This window comes from Sciurus vulgaris (genome assembly GCF_902686455.1).
Source record: "Sciurus vulgaris genome assembly, chromosome: 14".
Lineage (NCBI taxonomy): Eukaryota > Metazoa > Chordata > Mammalia > Rodentia > Sciuridae > Sciurus > Sciurus vulgaris.
Genome location: NC_136475.1, coordinates 2997772 through 3021398, shown reverse-complemented (window position 1 = coordinate 3021398; position 23627 = coordinate 2997772). Strand labels below are relative to the sequence as shown.

Genomic DNA, 23627 nt, shown 5'->3' with positions numbered 1-23627 from the left:
ATGCTATGGCTAAATTCTAACATGAGGGGAAGACACAAATCCTAACTATTCATGTCTGCAAATAACCAGTGTGTACTCTCCAAACTGGTGAGATCATGAAGATTAGGAAAAGATGAATAGACTGTTCCAACCTGAAGGAGACCATGGCAGGTAAAGGGGGTCATGATGCAGGACGTAACGGATGAATTATAACAGACAGAATCAGGCAATTCCCATAGTCTGAAATGAATCTGAAGGTCTCATGGAGTGATGCACTAGTGCTGATGTTTATTTCATACTTGGTTCAGGGTTATGAAGGAAGAAGTTTCCAGAGGGTGGGCTCTCAGGTCACTTGCTCTCAGATGACCCAGGACCACAGAGTGCTGTGAGCTGTACAACAACCTTTCTCTAAGTGGGAAATTTCCACTTAACACACAAGCATTCCTCAAGAGGCTGCTGAGCTTATTCCTGAGTGTTTACTGCCATTCTTGTCACCATACTGCCCAGGCCTTCTGCACATGCACTGGGGCAACACCAGGCCTCCATGAGGTGTTCAGGTTACTCCAACATCATCCAAAGACAAAGGTCCCTGCATTTCCCAGGGCACCAACTGGATGGCCTGGTTCTTAGCGTGGGAACCTCCACACTCTCCCCTCTTCCTGTCATTTGACCTCATTTCCCACAGCTCATCAGCATAAAGCTCTGACTGGTGACTCTACTTCTCATACTGTGAAAATATAAAAATTTAAATAAAAATAAGTTTCTTCCTCCAAACAAAGAGGATGGCCCTGGAATAAAAGTCTGGATCAGAATAAGCCTAAGAGGCTGCATCAGACAAGGCCCCTGAGTGTCAGTTTGCTCCAAGGTCAGATCAAGAGCAAGAGGCTGTGACCTGGGAAACTGCCCTGGGTTGTGACAGGGGAGGGAGGAGGGTCCTGGAAACAGACAAGGCAGCTCTGCTCTCAGTGCAGCCAGTCCAGGGCCCCTGAGCTCAGCGGGCAGCACACAGCACAGGGAGCACCCCAGAGAGGGCAGCCAGGCTGTGCACAGAGGCACCACCACACCTGAGAGGGCACTGGGACTCTTGGGTATCAGGGGCCCATGATATGTAAATGTTAGCCTGGCTGCTCCTCAACTGTCAGCTGATTATGAAACTGACATTTTTAGAGATCCAAGATGGCAGACTAGAGGGTGACTGAATCTCCTGTCACTCCAGAACTCAGGATTCAAGAAGGGGAGGTATTGAGAGACTCGAACCAACATAGAGCCGTGGGGAGAGCCTCTCCCACTGGGTGAAGCTCAGCCTGGGCAGCAGGCCGGGACAGTTGGCAGCATCTCTGAGCAGGGCAGGGCAGCAAGAGCCTTCCCCAAGCAGCCCGGCTCCCTTAGGCAGCAGGCGGGGTCCTCAGCCTGCTTCTAGGAGCAGCCTGCCCAGTGAAAGCTTTAATGCGCAAAGCCAACCCCAAGCCCCGAACCCATCAGCGGGCTCAGGCCCGCAGGTGGCTTCTGGGAGCAAGGCAGGACAGGGAGAGGCTTTCCCTGAGCAGCCTGGCTCCCTCAGGCAGGGGCAGGCCCTGTCTATAGCCAGATTCTAGGAGCAGGACCGCCCAGTGAGAGGATTTCCACACAGAACCAGCCCCCAGCACTGGAACCAGTAGGGGGCTAGGGGCAGCTTTCTTTGGAAGCACTGCGTTATCAAGTTCCTCCAAGACGTCAGGCAACTGAAGGCTGGGAGGGGATATACTAGAAATCTACAGGGACACTATAAGCCAATAGAGGAAACCTGCAATATCTGAGTCCCACTGATATCTGACCAATATGAGGAAACAAGGGAAGAAAATGTCCCAAACAAACCTAGACACTATATCAGTAAAACCCAATGACAGCACAGCAGAAGAAATGTCAGAAAGGGAGCTTAGAATGTACATAATTAAAACAGTTAGGGAAGCAAACGAGAAGGTGAAAGAGCAAATGCAGGCATTAAATGATTGCACTAATCAACAGTTAAAAGAGCAAATAGGGGAAGCAAAGGATCATTTCAATAAAGAGTTAGAGATACTGAAAAAAAAAAAAACAGAAATCCTTGAAATGAAGGAAACAATAAACCAAATTAAAAACTCCATAGAAAGCATAACCAGTAGGATAGAACACCTGGAAGACAGAACCTCAGACACTGAAGACAAAATATTTAATCTTGAAAACAAAATTGACCAGAGAAGATGGTAAGAAATCATGAACAGAATCTACAAGAATTAAGGGATATCATGAAAAGGTCAAATTTAAGAAATATTGGGATCAAGGAAGGCACAGAGATGCAAACAAAAGGAATGAACAATCTATTCAATGAAATACTAACAGTGAGAACCTCAGGCCCTGGCCAATGGCAGCACACTGGCCAACCTAGGAAAGGCCCCTGAGATCCAGCAGAGAAGTCTCTCCATGCTGCACCTGTGGCTCACATCCCACACACCTGAAGTCATACCTGGAGCCAGAAACACCCAGGAAATCACTCCTGAGTCTTCACCCACAGACAGAGTGGGGAGAAGGAAAGGCTAATGGTTAAGCTGCTGGTTGGGGCAGTGTTTCACACAGAAACACAGTGCATGCAGAGGAACAGAAAGAAGTTCAGCAAAGCATTTGCAACAGAACAATTTCAATGGCTCCATGAACAACAGTGCTTCACTGGGTCATCAATCACCCTGAAGTAGAGAGAGTACTACCTCACAGAACCTTGCAGAGGTCAGCTGACATGAGTTTATCAGACAAAATGCAATTGTTCTATTTTGTCTCTTCTAGTGTTTGACTTGTTAAACTGTGACTTATTTACTTATTTACTACTTTGCTTTCAAGAAAGAGTTTTACTTTACAGGTAAAAATAGCCACTCCCTTTCCGGGCTCCTTTCCCACAGCACAGTGACAGGCCATGTGCTGCACCTGGTGCAAACACAAGGGGACAGACAATTTTCAGACTCTGTGGAGTAAAAATGTCTGAAACTTTCCCAGATTTTAGGAACAATATGGACATTCAGAATAACTGAGCTTCCAGTTCCCAGATAAAACAAACCTAGGAGTGAGAGTAGAGTGAAGCAGACATTATTGCCTCCTGTGCATGTTTGACTGTGTGACTTCTGTTATCATGCAATATGTATAATCAGAAAAATGAGAGATTACACTAAGTTTCTGTATGATCTATCAAAATGTATAAATGCAGTCTACTGCCATGTACAACTAATTAGAACAAGTAATACTTAAAAAATAGAAAAAGAATGTCACACTAGCATATATTGTAAAGAAATTATGAAAACATAAAGACAGAGACAGTGTTGAAAGGAAAAGGAGAAAATGAGCCCTTAACATCCTCAGGAACTGTCACAGGACTATCAGAGGTTTCTCAGAAGAAATATGCAGGAAGGAGGAAAGAGAATCCATACACACAAAAATGCTAGGATAACTGAACCAAGTATAACCAGTCTACCATGGCACTTTTCTCCATACAATTTCTAAGTAAACTTTAACAACTATCAAAATGTTGCCAGTTCTTGAGTCCATAACAATTGGATGCTAGGTAATGAGATCCTGTGCCTCCTACTCTTGCTTACTCTTGCAGGGTTCTTGAAGGCAGTGAATGTGTTCAGTGGTGTATAGTATTTCATTACATGCCCATTCCCCCTTTTATTATCCATTCTACTCTTGATCAGCACTTAGATCTTTCAGTGTGCAGTTATCACAGATAATGATGTGAGGTCACTGCACATGGAGACGAGTGCACATCTGTGTGCTCTGAGAGGAACACCTGGATCACAGGGTACATGCATGGTCAGGGAGTCCTCCAACTCAGGTACATTTACATTTCCAAACACAGGAGAATGATCTGGATCATTCCCCATGCTGCGCTCGATGATCTTCATGGTTTATTTTGAGGTGTTTCATCTGAATGTTGCTGGTGGTTTGTTGCAACTTTCACTCTCTGATGATTATTCATGCTGAGCACACTTCACATGCCCATTTTCATATGAGGCTGACATAGAACATTTCCTCTGAAGAGGTCCTGTCCACAGTTCTTGCAGTGTCACCTTTGTCAAAAAAACTGTCTAGGCACCCACCTGTACCTGGACACCTGGTTAGATCCACTGGGACCTTGACTGGGCTCACCAGCACCAGGGTCCTGCACCCGTAGTGTAAGAATTCTTCATGGTGCTTCTTCTGATTGGCCTCCTGTGCTTCCTGTCAATCATAGGCTGGAGGAGCAGTACTGAACAGATCAGGGCATGCGCACCTTGAGGGACATCCACTCATGAGGGTCTGATCTGATGGGTGAGTGCTGGGCCTGACAAGAACATAGAAACATGTTTCAGAGGATCTTCTTTGACCTAACAGAACTTCCCAGTGGCCCTGAGAGCCTGGTGCCTCAGAGTAGTGCTCTCAGCAGGTGGAGGCAGCAGGAGGAGCAGATGGGGCAGCCCAGCCTCACACTTCTGCTTCCCTGAGAGGTTTTTGTCATGGCCTGTATCACTGTGGGAGAGGAACTGTAATACTGTTGACAGAAATAAGTGGCCACATCTTCAGGCTCCAGACTGCTGATGGTGAGAGTGTAATCTGTCCCAGATCCACTGCCACTAAACCTTGTGGGGACCCCAGATTCCAAATTGTTTGCATAATAGATCAGGAGCTTAGGAGCTTGCCCTGGCTTCTGTTGGTACCAGTTTAAGTTATAGCTAATGCCCTGACTGGCCCTGCAAGTGATGGAGACTCTTTCTCCTGGAGATTTAGACAGGGAGGTTGGAGACTGGGTCATCAAGATGTCACATCTGGCAGCTGAAATGGAACATACGAAAAGAAATATGCAAACAATTAATCAAGTTATAAGAGGATTTCCCTGAAGACCAGGCAGGTATGATCACATTTATCTGAGCAATTTCCCACTTGTCCCTCCTTACCTGGGAAGCAGAGCAGCAGGAGCCCCAGGAGCTGAGCAGGGGCCCTCATGTCCATGCTGTGTTCTGATGGGACTGACTCCTGCACAGGGTGTGAGCAGCCTATTAAGAAGTCCTCAGGGCAGTGGGCTGTGCTCTGGGAACATGCAAATCAACAGGGCTGAGCAGGCTGTGTACAGCTGCAGGGTGGCTCCTCTGTCACTCAACCATGGCCAAGCTCCTCAGCTGTCCCAGCAAAGACCAGGGCAACACAGATTTTGCCTAGAGGGAATGTGTTTTCCCAGGAGAAAAACCACAGCACCATCCCTCTTTCCTGTGAGTGGAGTGACCTCTTACTCTCATCAGAGTTCAGGACCAACTTCTGCCCATCTCCAATGGAGAGGAGGTCATTAGCTCTATCACAACCCCACCACCCACAACAGATTTTAAAGATATCTTACTTTGGGTTCCTGTGCACAGTATTTATTCCAGAGAGGCTTCCTCCATGCCTGACTCCTGAAAGACAGGGCATGATACATGATAAGTGTTTCTAGCCTGAAATTCAAAGAGGTGTAAGAGGAACAAGAGAACAGCACAAAACTAATCAAGCTCAGGGGTGGTGCTTGTAAGAAAGGAAGGATATTCACCATGTACATATGCTGTCCTGCCATCCCAGCTGAACCCTCATCCTCCTACACTCTGAAGGCTCTTCCTGTCCTCTGACCATGTCTGCTAATGTCAAGGATGGCCCTTACACACCTGACGGTCAATACCCCATCTGTCTCTGTGCTACTTTTCTTGTCTTCTTATCTATTTATTTCATTTCTTTATTTTCATTCACTGTACACAAATGAGGTATCACTGCTGTTTCCCTGGTCATCTCACGTATTCCCAGTCTGGTCAGAGCAGCACAGATGAGCTTCCAAAAGGGATTTCTGCCCTCCCCAGATGCCTGCCCATGACCTGAGGAGAGCTGTTATGGTCAAGGTGAAGGTCATGCTCAACCCAAGGCAGAGCTGGGATGCCACAGTCAGCAGGAGATGTGGTGAGAGGACAGGTACAACAGGCAGGCTTACAGCAACCTCTGCAGGTGGAGCCCTGCGCAGAGTCCCTTGGGAATGGGTGCTTTCTCCTCTGCCTCCTGACCCAGGTACTTTCTTCCCATACCAATTGGATGCAATGCAAATCCCAATATATCATTATTAATTTCAGGGTTTATGTGGGAATATTTATCTGGAAAATATAATAAACTCAATTGTTTGAATTTTTTAAAAAAAATTTCTGAGTAAGAAATTCTTTTTGCAATCCCAAAAAAGGAAGGAAAGAAAACATGGCAGAAGAGAATATTTGGGTATATTTTTATGTTTTGTTTTTTTGTTTTCAAAAGGGAAGTTATCACTACTCTATGAAAGCAATGCTAGAATCCTATGCTATGGAGAGAAAGAATCCCTAACTGGAAAATTGGAAAGATGAGATGTTCAAGTGATGGGAACAGGAAATTATGAATGAATGGATAAAGGTAAACTGTTATTACCCGCATAAACATTGCTTGTAATGTCTTGCAGAGTTTGAGATGTATTATACCTGGAGAAGAGGAAACATTAGTATGAACACAAGGAAGAAGAATGAATGGAACTCAAAGACAGATTTTCATAAAAGGGCTAAAATCAATTTTTGGAGGTGCCAGGAATGGACGCAGGACTCCTGCACACCAGGCACACAGTCCATCACTGACCTCCACCAGCAACACAAATGTTTCACAAGATTTGTTTAGCAATTGGAGTATAATCACAGTTAGATTATAAACTAGTCAATAACTATCACGTTACCAAAAGTAAAACTAGAATTGGGACTGATTAATCCAAACAAAACTAGAAAGCTGAGAAAGGGACCATGACACTGATGGCCAGTAGAGATAAGGAAGGGAAAAATGCCAGACTTCACCCCAGCTTCACAAACGACCCATGTGCACACCATGTATATAGTGAAATGATAAAAGTGTAAATCAAGTGAAGGGAACACTTATGCCACTTACAGGAATGATTGAAATCAAAGCTATATTCTAGTGAAAAAATAAACATTTCTGGTAAGAGTGTAAGCTGACCATGAGAGTAAAGACCAAAAGACACACCATGCCCACACCAGCTGAGGACACTGCCTGGACTCATGCAGGCGGTACACAGGGACATCTCATGACAGCAGAGGTGTCAGGCTTCCAGGGATCTCTTACAATGCTGAGCCTACATTGATTTCAAGATGCTGGCAGGAGAGAGCAGAGCATACCAGCCACCAGGAAAGGAGCAGCCACCAGCAAAGGCTGAGCCAACTGAACCCTCAACAACTCCCTGGACCTATCTGGGAAGAGAGGCCCCAGGGCCAGACACTGCCCAACACTGGGGAGGAAGAGGGCAGATGGCAGCGGGCAGATGCAGAGAATCACCCTCACCAGAGCATACAGCCCCAGGTAGGAGCCTCTAGGAGACAGGGAGAGAGGCAGGAAAACCTGACCTTTAATTGGCATGTGGCTGGAGGCACAACCTGGAAATGGAAGAGCTCAAAACCCCACATTGCCCAGTAGCCCCAATCTGCTGGGGGTCCTACCTCGAGGAACTCAGAAGCATCTCACAGAAAACAGAACCATATTTCAACAATGGGGAGGAAAAGCACCAATTATGAAATAAGCCAAAGCATTGTCTTCTTCAAAATGGTCTGGAGAAGACTAGCCCAGGATTGGGGTGCAGCTCAGAGGAAGAGGACTACCCACCACATGGGAGTTCAGGGGCACAATCCCAGTACCTCAGAGAATGACAGACACCAAGGCACAGGACCAGATAGCATTTCCTCTCTTCACCAACACAGGATCAGAGGCCTGTCTCCAGCAGGTCCTCTGAACCAGTGCATCCTATTCTGCCCTCAAGAACACACGATGAGTCACACTGAAAGTCCAAGGAGCAGTGTGAAGAGACTCAGCAGCGTCAGAACCAGAACCAGACCCAGCAGGAAGGATGGATCCTCACAGAGTGCAGTGAGACTCTGTGCTCAGAGCTCCATGAATGAGAAAAGCTCTTCACCTGACACCCCCTGTGCCATGGCCTGTCTCTGTGCCTCACTATAAAGATCATGGAGACAGCTGTCCATGGTCACCATGCACAATACTTGCCCTCAGTTCTGTGTCATCTTCCACATTGAAGGTGCTACCCCAGGGTCTCACTGACTCCTGCTCAAGGTCACCTGAGACGTGCACATGGCCCAGTACAGAGCTCACACCCATCCTCCTCCTACTAGACCCCCAATGGCATTCAGCACCTCAGACACACCCCTCCTCATGCATTTTCTCCATGAGCTTCAAGACCTCACTCCCTCCTGCCATTCCCCCTCTCCACAGCCCCTTCTCAATCATCTTCCTGGTTCCTCCTTCCCCAACCTGTCCCAGAACTCAGGCCCTGGGCCTCTACTCTGTGCAGCACTCACTGCAGAGGTGCACAGACCTCAGTCCCAGGACACACCTCAGCTGGAGTCCCAGCCTCAAACACCCCAGTGCTTCGTGACAAGCACCTGCAACTCTAATGCACATGGCAGCCCAACACGTCCAGATTCACATTCCTCATCCCTCAATGCCTCTCTCCACAGTCTTCTCCATCAGGCAAAAGGCATCTCCACCTTTCTGGGATCTCATGGCAGATTTAAGAGATATCCTGAGACTCCTTCTCTCACATCCCATGACCTAAACACCAGCCTGTCCTGAATCTCTATCTCCAAATGGACCACTCACTGCTCCCTCCACTTTAATCATGGTGGACCAAGGAAACCACCCTGCCTGGCCTGGAGGTTGGTAATGGCCCCCTAACTGTTCTCTCTCCTATCTTTCTCTGCAGAAAGAGCCTATTTCCTTGTCCAGTGACCCACAAGTGGAGGCTTTGACTGTGTCCTCATAGGCTCTGTGAAGAAATTTACAGTGATGAAAACAGTGTGGCCCCCTTTATCAGATGGTGACCATGTCCTCTTGAGTATTACCTAGCAGAAGGATTGCTAGGTTGCAGTGTTTTGATTTTACATACATTAGAATCTACAAAGGTCCGATTTTGTTAATGTTCTTTGGTCATAGAGAACCTCCAAGGAATGATTTAGAATGATGTGACCTCTCAGGCAGGAGGCACACATAAAAGTTCAAGGCCCTGTGAGAAAGAGCTGCTGAGAAGACTCACTGACCTGCTGCCTGGCAGGAGATTGGTGTCTGAGCCTGAAGCTCTGGGGCAGGAATCCTGGGTTGCTGCTCATGTGATAACCTGTCATGTCTTCATGCTGGGGCCTGCTGATGGGGGGGAATCGGTCCATGAACCACTGCTCCTGATCCTCCATGGTACCCCAGCTGCCCATGTGGATGTCCAGGAGAGGAGCTGCCTGGGATTCTCTCCTGGCTTCTGCTGCTGCCAGGCCATGTCATACTTCTGGTTGGATGAGAGACCCAAGCTGGACTTGCGGGTGATGGTGACCATGTGTCCTGCAGGCACAGCCAGGGAGCCCTGAGCCTGTGTCATATTTATGTCCCCACAGGCACCTGTGATCAGGAATTGACAATGATTCTCTCTCTCTATCTCTATCTCTATCTCTCTCTCTCTCTCTCTCTCTGTCTCTCATACACACACACAATCACACACTCACTCATGAACACACACATGCACACACACAGACTTTATCATATATACTGTAAAATAGCATATATAATCCATTTATGGGGGTATTATGGGTCAGCACATAACTAAGCCCATATTGAGAATGGCCATAATTTTTCAGTACAACATTTAATTACATTTTCAACACTACAAAGATATCATTAAGCCATTGCCTCACTTTGAATTCTCACCTGAGGCCCAGAGACACAGGAACATGCTCACCAGGGTATCAGACACCATCATGCTGCCTGGCCTGCTGGATGAGCTCAGAACTCATGGCAAAGTCCTTGTTAATAAAATGCAGGCACCTGAGCTGCTGGGGCCAATGCAAGGTCATCAGCAAATATAGGCAAGCAAATTGCTGGACTGTGAGTTTGGGAAGGAATGATGTCAGTCAAGATACACAGATAGTCTAACTCTGTGACAGAATACTCAGAATTCGACATAGAATAATGAACACACAAATCTCCCCAGACTTCAGATTTAGAATTATGAAAAAAATTAAGGAAAAAAATTATGCTTCTGACATGATAGGCTAAGTACTAGAAACTAAAAAATTAAAACACATTAATAAACTGGATATTATTAACACCTGAGTATATTTCACATGCAAAACAAATTACTTATTTGATCATAAAGTTTACCCTAATCCAGAAAGAATTTCCACAACCAAAAATATGCTTTGGTTTTCCCACTTTATCAGTGTGAACTGCCCTTTAATTTTCCTGCAAACAGAAAGTGTGTGACATAATATCAGGTACGATAGAGTAAAATGGATTCATAATCAGACAAATTCACTTGGAGTGCAGGTCCCACAGGTGTGAGCCACACAGAGCATGGCATGAGGAAGTTTCCAGTTCCTGAGGACAAGGAAGTGAAGAAAGGACATCTGTCCAAATCTGTTTCTGACAGGTTGTCCTACCCTCTGGATCTTTGATGAACTCTGAGCTTCTGCTTTGTAGCTCCTCCTATGAGCTCCAACTCATTTTCCTTCACTTCATTTATTTCTACTCATTAAGATAAGGCAGACGGAGAGCCAGGTCTCCAGAAACTAGAAATGCCACCCTGCAGAAAGGCCTGCTCCTCAGTGTCCAGAGGAGGCTGCACAGGACAGGACAGCCTCAGAGGTTTGTTTAAGCCTGGAGAAACAATGACAGGCCCTTAACTGCTTCAAGGCCCACACACCAGGATTCCACCTGTGGAGAAGGTGTGTCAGGTGACCTGGGCTCTGGAGAGAAGCAGCACAGACTTGTTGGCCAGAACAACACAGGCTCAGTCTCTAACACTTTGGGAGGAGGAAGTCTGAAACTAATGTCCCTGTGCAGTGGACACAGAACTCACCCAAAGCAACCATGTGGAGCAAAGGCCAAGAGAAAAGCAGTGCAGATGGAATCAACCTGAATCAGAGAAATAGTCTGCACTCTCACCTCTTCTCACACATGGAATCTATTAAAAACTTACACCATGACCCCAGCTGCCCAGGGTCCCTGACAAGGAAGAGCAGAGGGGGAGGAATTCTCTATCATCAGTGAGAAAGAGCTCACAGAATCCTCCCTTGCCCACTCTTCAATGGCCTCAAGAGGTTCGTCTCTTGGGAAGTGTTTGGATGACTCTGAGTGTCACACGCATGGAGATCACTAGAACAGGATCCCTCAGTACATAGACCCAGCACCTAGGAATTTCCCCTCACTGCCCCAGCTGGACACGTCCCTTCTCTGTCCTTGGGCAGGGCTGCTGTGTCTCCAGCTGAAACACAGGTTTCTTTCTCACCAGCCTCTTTCAACCCTTGCGCTCTTATTTCATTACTAGATTTGTAAAAGATGACATCTAACACTGTCCCTGACATACTTGTTTCTCCAGGTGACAGTTGTCACCAGAAGCTCTGGAAACAGCCACTTCTATGCTGAGGCTGGAAGAAAATGTTAAGGTCGATACTTGTGATGTGAGATTGTCACCTTCTCTCCTTAGCTGAGAGAAGGGCAGCAGGGGGGACGTTCCCCTCTCAAGGACTGCACTGCAGGCAACATCCATATCCTTGGGTCTGTGCTGTTAGGTTGACAGGCACTGTTCCCATAACCTCCCACAGAGACAGGCTTCCATGAGGGTCTCTCCTACCTATGCCACAGACAGCGTGGTTTCCTCTTCTACTGATTTTTCTCTAAATATAGCAAGACATTTGATGTCCCCATCCTCCCTCATTCTTTCCACCCCAAGAACCCACCAGGTCATTTACAAGGTGCTCCCTGGGGAGGACCTGCCTGAAAGGCTGACATAAAGCAGAACTCTAACCTGACTTTCACTCACCAGGATACCTCAGTTCAGCTTCTCAAAATGAGGTTCCCTGCTCAGCTCCTGGGGCTGCTGATGCACTGGATCCCTGGTGAGGACAGAGGGGATGAAGAAGGAAAAGGGGTAGGGAGGAGAGTCCTATTGCCCTCATCCTGCCCATGTGTGCTCTGTCCACATGAGAGGTGAAAAGGTCTGTCTTCCAGGATGAGGTAGGTGAGGCTGAGACTGTAGGAAGGAATTTATTCAATACAGGGAAATGCTGTGGGTGAATACTTGAGAGTCCTTAGGAAATTACAAAACTTGACTCCTTTTTTCAAAATTGAATGATTTGGCATATAAACCAAAATACTAAAATAATTTCAACTAACATAGAACAAAAAAGAAAACTAAAAATGTCTAATGAGATGTGTATGCAACACTTTATTTCTCTGTGTTTCTTTCAGGATCCAGTGGGGATATCGTGCTGACCCAGACTCCTTTCTCTGAACCTGTCACCCTGGACAGCCAGCCTCCATGTCCTACAGGTCCAGTCAGAGCCTCCTACACAGTAATGGAAACACCTATTTGCACTGGGTTTTACAAAAGCCAGGTCAGTCTCCACAGGGCCTAATATATCAGGTTCCCAAAAGGTTATCAGGAATCCCAGACATGTTCAGTGGCAGTGGGTCAGGGACAGATGTCACACTGATAATCAGCAGGGTGGAGGCTGAGGATGCTAGAGTCTATTACTGCTGGCAGGTTTACAATCTCCTCCCACAGTGGTGCAATCCTGGACAAAACCCCCTGCCTGGATGGCCCAGCTGCCACATGTGCTGCTGGTCTGGAAGCAGCTCAGCAGATGCTCTGAGTGCATGAGAGGAAGATGCTGGGGACTCAGGGAACAGGGTGCAGCTGAGGACTGTGGACCACAACTGCCTCAGCCACAGCTCAGGACAAACCCATTCATGGCCCTGTCAGCCGCACCAGCCTGGCCCTGCACATGGAGAACAGGAGAAGAGGGGTCCAGGAACCTCATGATGAACAGACAAGGTGAGTGTGAACACTGTGAAGGAGCAGGACCTGTGCCCTAGGCAAGACTCTGGCACAGGAGGCGATGGTCTAGGGAACATCTAGATGTCCCCTTGTGCTTGCAAATGATGTCCTTCTTGAAAGGGGGGGGTACAAACCTAGCCATAAAGATGACTTAACCTGCTATCATTAATAATTGGAAAATCATGAAATTGGCTGCTAATGCTCAAAATTCCTCTCACTTATCTCTTTTATTCCAGGAGCCAGCAGGCATGCAGTGGGGATTCAGACTACACAATCTCTAACTGCCATGTGGAGAGCCCACGACCATCTTGGGAAGCATGAGAGGTAAAAGCCCACAGCCTCCAGGAAGGCAGGGCCCTGGTTTCCAAGGAGACATCAGCATGTGGCATCAGGATGAATCCACAGGGATCTGTAATGGCACCAAGGGGCTGTGAGCCAGCAGGCCATGGTTGGAATCCACATTTGAATTCACCAAGACTGATGCCTGGGAGGCCAGCCTGGGAGGACACTGCATGGCTGGTCCCCACATTCCAGGCTGCACAGGAGCCATGTTCAGGGCTTTAAGGAAGATGGGCTGGTCCTGCTGAAGACAGAAAGAGAATCACTGTGTGGAGGCAGACAGGGGCCTGAGGCTGGGAGGCCATGGAGCTCTGCCAGGGAGCTTGAGGCCTGTACTGAGGGCAGTCAGCACCTATGGCTGGAGGAGAGAAGCAGGTCATGTGCTCACTGAGTATTTAGTACCTGGTGCAGTTGAGTCTCCAGGAAGAAGGAGGAAGACATTGTGATTTTTGTGTTGAGGAATGTTAGACCTGTATCCTCTCCTTATATGGAATCAACTGATTAGAGAAGAACTGAATCCTTCAAACAATATCCACTTCCAAATATCCAACAGGGATGTAGTCACTGTGGCAAGTGATAACAGCAGTTTGTGGACAAGATCCTCAATCATTGGCCCAAAAACCAATGTCCTGGTAATCTCACCTTCCCCAGATTATTAAACAAGAGTTTTGGGAAAATTTCCTATGAAGTATTTTAGAAATAATCAAATAAGTCTCCTTTAAAAGATGGAGAGTGTACCTGACTAGACTTGCCTCTTCATGGAAGTCCTTCACATCTGCATAGAGAGAGGAAGGGGATCTCATGACATGGAAGATTCGATGGGGCAGACTCTATAGTTCTGTTCTTAGAGGGGACAGCAGCCACACTGAAAGCTATCTGGGCAGCTTCCACCTCAGAGTAAAAAATTGCCACTAAATTGGGAATATCATCATCCAAACATACAGTCAACAAAGGCTCATCCAGGTCTGTCTGACCTCGTTTAGGAATCCACCACCCACTTGAGCTAGAATTCTAAGGGAAGAAGATATGGTAAAACTGTACCTAGGGAGTTCAGCAGCCTTGGCCATAGGACACAGTCCAAGCAAGAGAAACAACTTTATTAGCATTTTTTAAAGTTTTATCTTTTGAGTATGAAGGGGGTCTCAGTGAGTGATCCATTCCTCTACAGGAAGAGTCTGGACAAGTTTTAGTTGAATACGATGAATCCATGCAGTGAGTTGATCAACCTTGTTGTCCATCAGGGTGCTCAAGATAATGGCGTAAGGTCCTCTCCAGCTGAGTGTCATCCTTCCTTTTGGAATCCTTTGATGTCTCCTGGCTGGAACAAGTGTTGGAAACCAGTGGATCCTCTGGGTTGGTTTTCAAAAAGGAAATTACAAGACTTTTCTTGTATCTGCTGGAGAGACTTAAGGTAGTTCACAAGAGACTGCTGGCTGACTTCAGGCACCCAGGGGAGCAAAGGGGTGGCCTCCCATACAGGATTTCAAAGGGAGAAAGACTTGCCTTGTAAGGAGTGTATCAGGCCCACAAAAGAGCAGCAGGTAAATGCATGGATCACCTAGCACCTATCACTTGTAGAAAGCAAGGAAGTTGATTTCATCCCCACATAGACAGTGGACAGGATGGCCAAGACTACCAGCTTCCATATTCCAGACCTTCTGGACAATTCAGGGGTCCACAGTCCCCCATCTGGCAATCCCACATTGAACTGGCTCATTCTAGTTCACAAAGGGTAGAGGCCTCCCTGTGATAAAGGCAACCCATAATCAAAATGGAACCCTGGTGAGAATGTGTTAACATCCATTCCAGAGGGTCAGATGCCAGAGAGACTTGTTAGATCCCATAGTAAAGCTGATGGTTAGAACAAAGCTGAAATAGGGGAAACTGACAGACAACATCTAACCAGAACTGAGACGGTGAGTCACTGATGGGTCCCGTCTGTCAGGGAGAGGAGAAGGTTTTCTCCCCAGGGCAACAATGAGGAAGCACCTTCAGAGACAACTAGGCAAACACATGATCAACTAGCGACAATTTTCCAAGAAAAATAGAGATCTCTTCTCCCATCCCAGTCTCCAGACAATTGTCACCACCTATTTATCAGAGGGCCTATGCCAAGCTGGTCCATTTTCAGATGACTAACTAAATGAAACATCTACAAGCCTTTACCATCAACCTAGTTGACACACCTCTGACTCTCCATTCACTACCACAGAGGATTTAGCCCCAACCTAGTTGAGACACCTCTGGGTTTTACTTTCACACCAAATGGAGAGAACAAATAAGGAACCTTCAGCACGTAGTCTCATTTGTCACCTCTTCATGCCTGGACTCGAATCAGTCACCATGTCGGATCCAAACCACAGGAAAACCACAGTGGAGGGCACTCCTCTGTGTGTGTGGGGTGAGGGTCCTGGGCAGCTCAGAGCCACAGCCTGGACTCTGGTTTACATCTCCTGGGGCCTTTAATGTTCAGGTGCCTTTCCATTATCCCAAATAACTCTGGGTCCTTTTGAAGTAAATGACAAAGGATATATTCTGGCCAGGGCCAGAGAACCAAAGAGTAACAGTTCTTCAGGCTTTGATACCCCCATGGAGTGGTGACTGCCCCTTAAAAACTGAGAATCCACAAAGGAAGGGGGGGTGGCATTACAACCACAGGTTACATGAAACTTGTTTTCACAGAAATCCTCAGAACACATTCAGAAGGGCAAGCACACATTTTGCAAGTCAAGGATAAGGAGGTCAGTGTGCAACGGGGGACATGGAAGTGTTACCTCCATGGGAGTGGGCTCAGGAGGAAAGGGGGATGATCTCACATAAGGTGAGTTTTCTGAACAAAATGGGGTCTACTTAGATTATGGTCAAATCAGCCCATTGCAAGAGCTACTATTGTGACTCAAAAATAACTTGAAAAGGACTCAGAACCCCAATCATAAAACTTACATTATTAATACTGGTTGAAGAATAAAACATGCTGGAAAAAACACAAAGTATGTAAAGAAGAGGAGATAGAAGGAGGGAGAGAGGCTAACTAAAATTCTGTAACCAGAAAATTGAGATTTCAAAGGAAATATAGATACCTTTTCACACAGAAGCTGAATAACATATCACAGGTCTTTGCACAGGAGAGGAAATGACCCCATGACTCTTTCAGGCAAAGGCAGGTGGCAGCCAACGAAGGCCTCCATTGCACAGAGGAAGGTAAAACAAGGAAAGGTTGACAAAACTGCCTTTTCTTATCTAATGTCTTTAATGTTTAATCCACTGTGTGCTCACACCTGTACCAGGGCAGCATGGAGTGTGTAGCATCCAAGAGTCAAACACCTGACAACAGCACAATTCAAGACCCTTTCTTGCAGAATCATGAGACAGAGAACGCTGATAGGAAGCTCCAGGCAGGAGGCCTCCGGGGAGAGTCAGGAACAGGCTCGGCCTCCCAGAGGCCCAGTACCCTGCCTCCCAAGTCCCCTCCAGCTGTTCAACACTCTTCCCCCACACAGGATAGGGCTGGCCTGTTCCCAATCCAGTGCCAGAAAGTATCTGTGAGTGACCTGAGAGGCCAGGACACTGAGACTCTTGCCTGCTGACCACTCTGGGAGGAGAACTGATCCAGGGGAAGCCAGAGGACTCCTGGTGAGGACCCCCAGGCAGCCAAGGGCAGGGCAGGGTGAGAACCCCAGGCCCCAGCCAATGGCTGCATCCACCGGCCAATGTGAGGGAGGCCCCTGGAGATGTAGCAGAGAAGTCTCTCCATGCTGCACCTGTGGCTCACGTCCCACACCCCTGAAGACACACCTGGAGCCAGAACCACGCAGGAAGCCACTCCTGATTCCTCACCCACAGAAAAAGCAGGGAGAGTGAAAGGCTACTGTTTAAGCTACTGGTTGGGGCAATGTTTTACAATGTTTTACTGTGCGTTTTACACACACTGCATGCAGAGGAGTAGAAAGAAGTTCAACAAAGTATTGACAACAGAGCTTCACTGGATGAATATACACATTGACATTCGGTACAAGGTATTAGAACCTTACATAGTTTAGATTATGTTAGGTTTTCTAACATAATACAGAGTTGTTCTTTGTTATCTAGTCCACTGTTTGACTTGTTAAACTGTGAAATTTATTTTTAAGAAAAGAGCTTTCCTCAAAGGTAAAACTCTTATTCAATAAGTCACTCAATTTCCTCCATCCACAGTGACAGGCCATGGTGCCCACACAATGGGACACAGGCTCCCCATCCTGAGTCCCTGCATGACAGTTTGAAACAGCCCCTGTGTGACCCTCCAGGACACAACCTGGGCAAGATTCATTGGTGTCAACTATGACACATGGGACAGTGGTGACCTCCTCACCCCTGAGTGCTATGAAGGCACAAAAGAAAACCTGAGTGGCTGCAGGGAGAGACCACGGTGTCCTCTTCACTTCCGATAATGCTGCTGTCTTACCAGGTAAACATGTGAAACTACATTCATGCTTGAAACACATCAGCCTTTCAAGGGCTGAGGCCTTGGTGAGGAATTTTGCAGGTTCATGTCGCCCTCTTGTGGGCAAAAGTGGGACATCTTAACACAGAATTAAGTGAGAGGAACATCAAGGTGAGCCTCCTCTGTGTCCACAGGATCCTGTGCCCCCTCTGCTCCCCACACTGATGTTCTACAGCTCCAAGAGGACAGCTCACCCACCTGTCCATCTCGATAACAGAGACACTCAAACCCATAGAGAAGCTCAGAAACCAGCTGTCATACCTGGGAAATGGGGAAGAGGCCAGAGCCAAAATGTCTAACCAGGTCACCCACTGAGTTCAGGAGAGCTGAGGCCAAAACCAGGAGTCACCTGCTAATCTCCTGCCCCACCCTCCTTCTCCAGTCAAGTAGCCAGAAAGACAGCAGGGTAAAGTATTTCAGCATAAACTTTTAAAAATACTCTGAACTTATTTAATCAGATGCTTTAGGATGAGGCTACTTTTCTCCTCTAAGATCATGTGAAGTGAGCAAATGCCTTCCTCACCATACTGGTTGTCTGCTGAGACAGTGTGAAGCTTAGCTAATGAACCTTGTCTATTTCTCACAGCAAATAACAAAACTTCTGTCTCCTATCCTGTGTGTGTGTGAACTTACACATGACACTTCCTCCATGAGACTTCCAAGTAAGAGGTCACTCAGAGTGATGCCCATTGGTCAAGTGGCTTCACAGTGCCCAGACTCACAGCACCTAGTGTGCTACAGAGCTTTGGCCACCCTCACTTGAGAAGAGCAATGAAGAAACCTCCCACTAGTGGCAGCATGAGGAGCAAGACCAGAGTCTGCAGAAGCATCCAGACTCCATCAGGAGAAATGCCTGGTGTTCTCTGCACTCTCCAGCTCAGGAGCATGGTCCAGATACTCTTCATGCAGGTCACAGAGCCTCCCAAACAGCTGCAGGATTGAAGGGAACTGTCAAAGGCCAGTGCTCACTGCTGCCACCTGCTGGGAAGGCCCCACACTGCATGTTCTCCAAAATGTCCCTCCTTCTTCCAGAAAGGTTGCCTTCCTTCTCCTGAGGCCCTCCTGTGATGCTGAGCCAAGCTGCAGAGCTGCTTCAGCATCTCAGGGTGTTGAGCTATGCAAAGCCCCACCCCTCACCAGTCCTTTGTCTTCATCTTCATGTTGGAAACGGGCTCACACAGAACATGTGATGTGGCTTGGTCCATCCTATGGGATTCCTAGTGCTCTGCCCTCATGGGAGACACATTCCTCACAGCCCAGGGCAGACAGCGCCACACACTGGTTGCTCTGTGCACTGCAGCTGCTTGCTGTCTGCTGCTGAGATGGTCTTTAACTACCAGCTGACTACTCTTCCCTCACCTGCCATCCGCACCTGGTGACAGAGAAAAAAAAATGCACAGGTGGAAATCTTTTTCAAAACAAAATACCACAGTCCAAACCCTTAATTATTGATATGTCCTTCTGCACAATATAGATCCTATGTTTCTGAAAATTTTCACTTTTTTAATATTGAAATGTTTTGCATTCATTGAAAATTTTCAAAACTGCATTAACATATAATGTTCCAAATAGCAACATTGGGGACCTTCTACAGATGGGACTGCAAACTAAATGCCTCTGTGACCTCAGCCTAGTCTTAAGCATGTGCCAAGATTCCAAGAGCACAGATGAGTTCTAAGCCCAAGAGACCCTGCCTTCATGAAGGGGAGACTGGCCTGGGATCAGCTCCCTGTGCATGGAAGGTTCAGGGTCCCTGGCTCCCTCAGGGAGGGACTGCAGGTTCAAACTCCCAAACCAGACTCCTCAGGAGAGAGCTCAGCAGAAGGGATGGTAACATAGGAGGCTGAGGTAGAAGGCTCCAGGGATGGGGACCTGATAAGAAACACCACCAGGCAGCAGCTGAGATCAGTGCTGATCATTGCAACCACCTGCAGAGATCACTAAAATCCAAATTCTGAGGATAGGCTCCAGGGCACCTTCTACTTAGCATGTGGGAGACACTTTCTTTGATGCACAGAATTGAAAAAAGAAAAAGTAATACTGTGCCCACCCTCACCAGAATAGCCTCCTCTGAGTCTGGGCGCTCAGATCCAGGCAGCAGGAGTTGACAGAGCACTCTGTGAGGTTCCAAACCCAGAGACCAGGGGTGGAAACTGCAGGTGTCAGCCTAGGAATAGGACAGTGAGCTTGTAAGCTAAGTGAGAAAACTTCAAGGAGGTTACACATGGGAGAATGCACCTTCTTGGGGGGAATTTGTTATTTATTTTTGCATGGATAAGGAGTTGGCAAAGTTGCCCAGGCTGGCTCTAACTTACAACCCTCCTGTCTCAATATCCAGAGTCACTGGGAATCCAGATGCACCACCAAGCTAAGTTGCTTTGTTATTTTAAGATGATTCTGGCTACTGTGTGAAGGAGAATATTATGGAAAACCATTGACCATCAACCATATATCTCTACATTTGCTTCTCATGAAATGTACCTGACCAGCAAAATTAGTGATTAATAATAATTGTAGTGTGGGCGGAGGTACTGAGCTACATAATTCACAGGTGCTAGTTCCTTACTTTTCTGGCAATTCTCAAAGAGAGATGACATTACTCCCATGTTTCAGAGGAGAAACTGTGGCCTGGGGAAAGTGACATAACTCACGCAATGTCACACACCATCCTTCAGAAGCACACTCAAGATTCTAATCCTCATTGGGTGGGTGCTACACTGACCATGCTATGCTGCCTGCATCTGGGAAGAAACCTGACGCCAGAGGAGTCCGCCAGGCTGACTGCAGGAAGACTAGGGGTCTGGTTTGCATGGAGATCAGCATGTGACATCAGGATGAATCCACAGGCATCTGAAATGGCACCATGGGGCTGTGAGCCTGCAGGTCCGTGGTGGGAATCCACAGGTGAATTCACTAAGACTGATACCTGGGAGGCCAGCCTGGAAGGACACTGCATGGCTTGTCCCCACATTCCCAGGCTGCACACCAGCCTCATTCACGGCTGGGAGGAGGAGGAGCTGGTCCTGCTGAAGACAAAAGGAGAATCAGTGTGTGGAACCTGACAGGGGCCTGAGGCTGGGAGGCCATGGAGCTCTGCCTGGGAGCTTGAGGCCTGTGCTGAGGGCAGTGAGCACCTGTGGGTGGAGGAGAGAAGCAGGTCATGTGCTCACTGAGTATTTAGTGCCTGGTGCAGCTGAAGCTTCAGGAAGAAGGAGGAAGACTTTGTGATTCCTGTGTTGAGGACAGTTTGCCATGTATCCTCTCCTTACCTGGAATCAACTGATCATATTAAGAATCGAATCTTTGAAACAATACTCACTTCAAATATCCAACAGAAACCCAATCATGATGATAAGTGATAAACAGCAGTATGATGTGAACAAGGAGGAAGACATTGTGATTCCTGTGTTGAGGAAGATTAGCCCTGTATCCTCTCCTTCTGTGGAATCAACTGATCCTAGAAGAACTGAATCCTCCAAACAATGCCCACTTCCAAATATCCAACAGGAATTCAGTCACAATGCTAAGTTATAAACATTGGCAGTATGTGGACAAGATTCAAAATCGTTTGCCCCAAACTGATGTCCTGCTATCAACACCTTTCCTAGGTTTTGCAACATGAATTTTGGAAAATTTTCTTATGAAGCATTTTGGAGATGTATTTAATAAGGTGACCTTATGAGAGGCAGAGTGACCCAACTAGACTGCCCTTCATCTTGGAAGCTTTTCACATCGGCATATAGAGAGGAAGGCGATCTCATGATATGGAAGATTGAATGTGGGGTGTTGCTCTAATGCTGGTCTTGGAGGTTTCAGAAGCCAGGCTGAAAGCTCTTAGGGCAGCTTGCAGCAGCTGTATGCTGATGGCCACAAGGGACATTCAGACCTCAGCCTACAACTGGGGGAACTTGACTACCACAGACATTTGAGCTGGAAGGAGACCCTGGAACTCAGCAAGGAGCGCTGCCCACTGATGGCTCCAATTCATTCTTGTCAGATCTGAGCTGAGAACCCAGCAGAGACCCCTGGGGGTCAGTCCGGTGAAGGAAGACTTTGTTTCACAGTTGGACACTTGTTGCTCAGCAATAGACAAAGAGGACAGATATCAAGCTGCCACATCTCAACAGGAGGATCAGAAAACAAAACACAAGAAGCAATCGTCCCATGTGACTCATAGCTGAGAGGATGCTCAGCTCTCTGCTCGGCACTGTGATCAGGTTCTACCTTCTTCTGCCATACAGATCCTCCCAAATTTGTGGGATTATGTCCACACCCACAAAATCTAGGGTGAACTCCGGGGCAGAAAGAAGTGGTAAATGATGGCATTAGCTGGTAAATAGAGGGAACTGGAGAGCATCATGCTGAGTGAAATAAGCCAGACTCAAAGTCAGGCATCAAATGTTTTCTCTCCTGTGAAAAAGATACAGCAAAGGAAGGGTAAAAAGGGGGAGCCCAATGTCATAAGGCAGAGGAGAACAGTGGAGAAGGATAGAGATGGAGGGATATTAGAGAACAAGAAAAGGGAGGAAATGTGAAATGGATGTCACCCCATCCCACCACATGCATGGATACAGATGCTGAATGACCACAAGCTCCACATGTATCTATAACACACCCATAAGAAAGAAGTACATAAATAAAGAGAAGGAAGACAAGGGAGAAGGAATTAATGTCCCTGTGTAGTGGATGCACTCACCTTGCACAGAGAGCCCCTTGGAACAAGGACCTGGAGAACATCAGTGCAGATGGAATCACCCTGAGACACAGAGAGCCTGGACCCAGTCCTGTTCTAACAGGGAATCAGTTATTAAATACAGGACTTGTGACACATGTGAGCCATGATCTTTGTCAAGGAACAGCAGAGGGAGGAAGGAATTCCTTCTCATCAATGAGAAGAAACTAACATAGACACTTCCCTTGTCCACTCTCCCCAGTGGCCTCAAGGGGTTCATCTATTGGGAAGTGCTTGGATGACTGAGTGTCACATGCACAGAATCACTGGGACAGAATGTCCCCCAGTTGTGGACTTGGGCAGGGCTACTGGATCTCCAGCTGAAACACATGTTTCTTTTCCACAATATTCTTTTCACTCTTGGGCTCTTATTTCACTGACCAGGCCAGGAAAAGATGACCCCTACACAGACATTCTTGTATTTCTCCAGGTAACAGCAGACACTGGAAGATCTGCAGCTACCTCAACCTTATGCTCTGGATAGAAGAAAATTCAAAAGATCAAGAATTGTGAGGTGGGGCTTATCATGATGTGTCCTTAGATGAGAAGGGGACAGCAGGGTGGCCAATGCCTTTCCAAGGATGACCTGAAGGCCAGCTCCACATCCTTGGGTCTGTGCTATCAGAGAGTGGCAGGCCCTGGACATCATGACCCCCCAAATAGACAGGCTTCCATGATTGGCCTCCTGTCCACACCTCAGACAGCCTGGGCAGTTTCTTTATTTTATTTTCTCTGAATAAAGAAGAAAATTCATGTCCCTGGGCTCTAAAGGCCCCACCCTCTCCCACTCTATTCACCCCAGCTCCCAGCAGGACATTTGCATGCTGCTCCCTGGGGAGGACCTGCCTGCAAGGCTGACATAAAAGCTCAGCACTAACCTGCCCTTCACTCACCAGGACTCCTCAGCTCACCTTCTCAAAATGAGGCTCCCTGCTCAGCTCCTGGGGCTGCTGATGCTCTGGATCCCTGGTGAGGACAGAGGGGATGAGGAAGGAGAAGGGGAGGAAGGTGAGCCCTGGGCTCCATTCTGCCCATGTGTGCTCTGTCCACATGAGAGGTGAGCAGGTCTGTCCTTCAAGATGAGGTAGGTGATTTGATTAATGTGAGATAGAAGACAGAAGGATCAAGCAACCTGCCTCTGATCAAGATTGTCACAAACAAAGGGGAAGATGCTCTACGTGAATCAT

The 23627-nt window shown here is 47.3% G+C and overlaps 2 long non-coding RNA genes across 2 annotated transcripts in view; one reads left to right on the top strand and one right to left on the bottom strand.

Annotated features, from left to right (window-relative positions):
* The window catches only part of LOC306643763, a 78217-nt gene that overhangs the window by 5514 nt on the left and 49076 nt on the right, over positions 1–23627 (bottom strand). The window lies entirely within an intron of this gene.
* Positions 12302–23627, top strand: part of LOC306643760 — a 66244-nt gene continuing 54918 nt past the window's right edge. Inside the window, exons 1-2 of the long non-coding RNA XR_013759041.1 lie at positions 12302–12443; positions 13123–14636. This is a non-coding gene — a long non-coding RNA (uncharacterized lncRNA). The remainder of the gene's footprint in view (positions 12444–13122; positions 14637–23627) is intronic.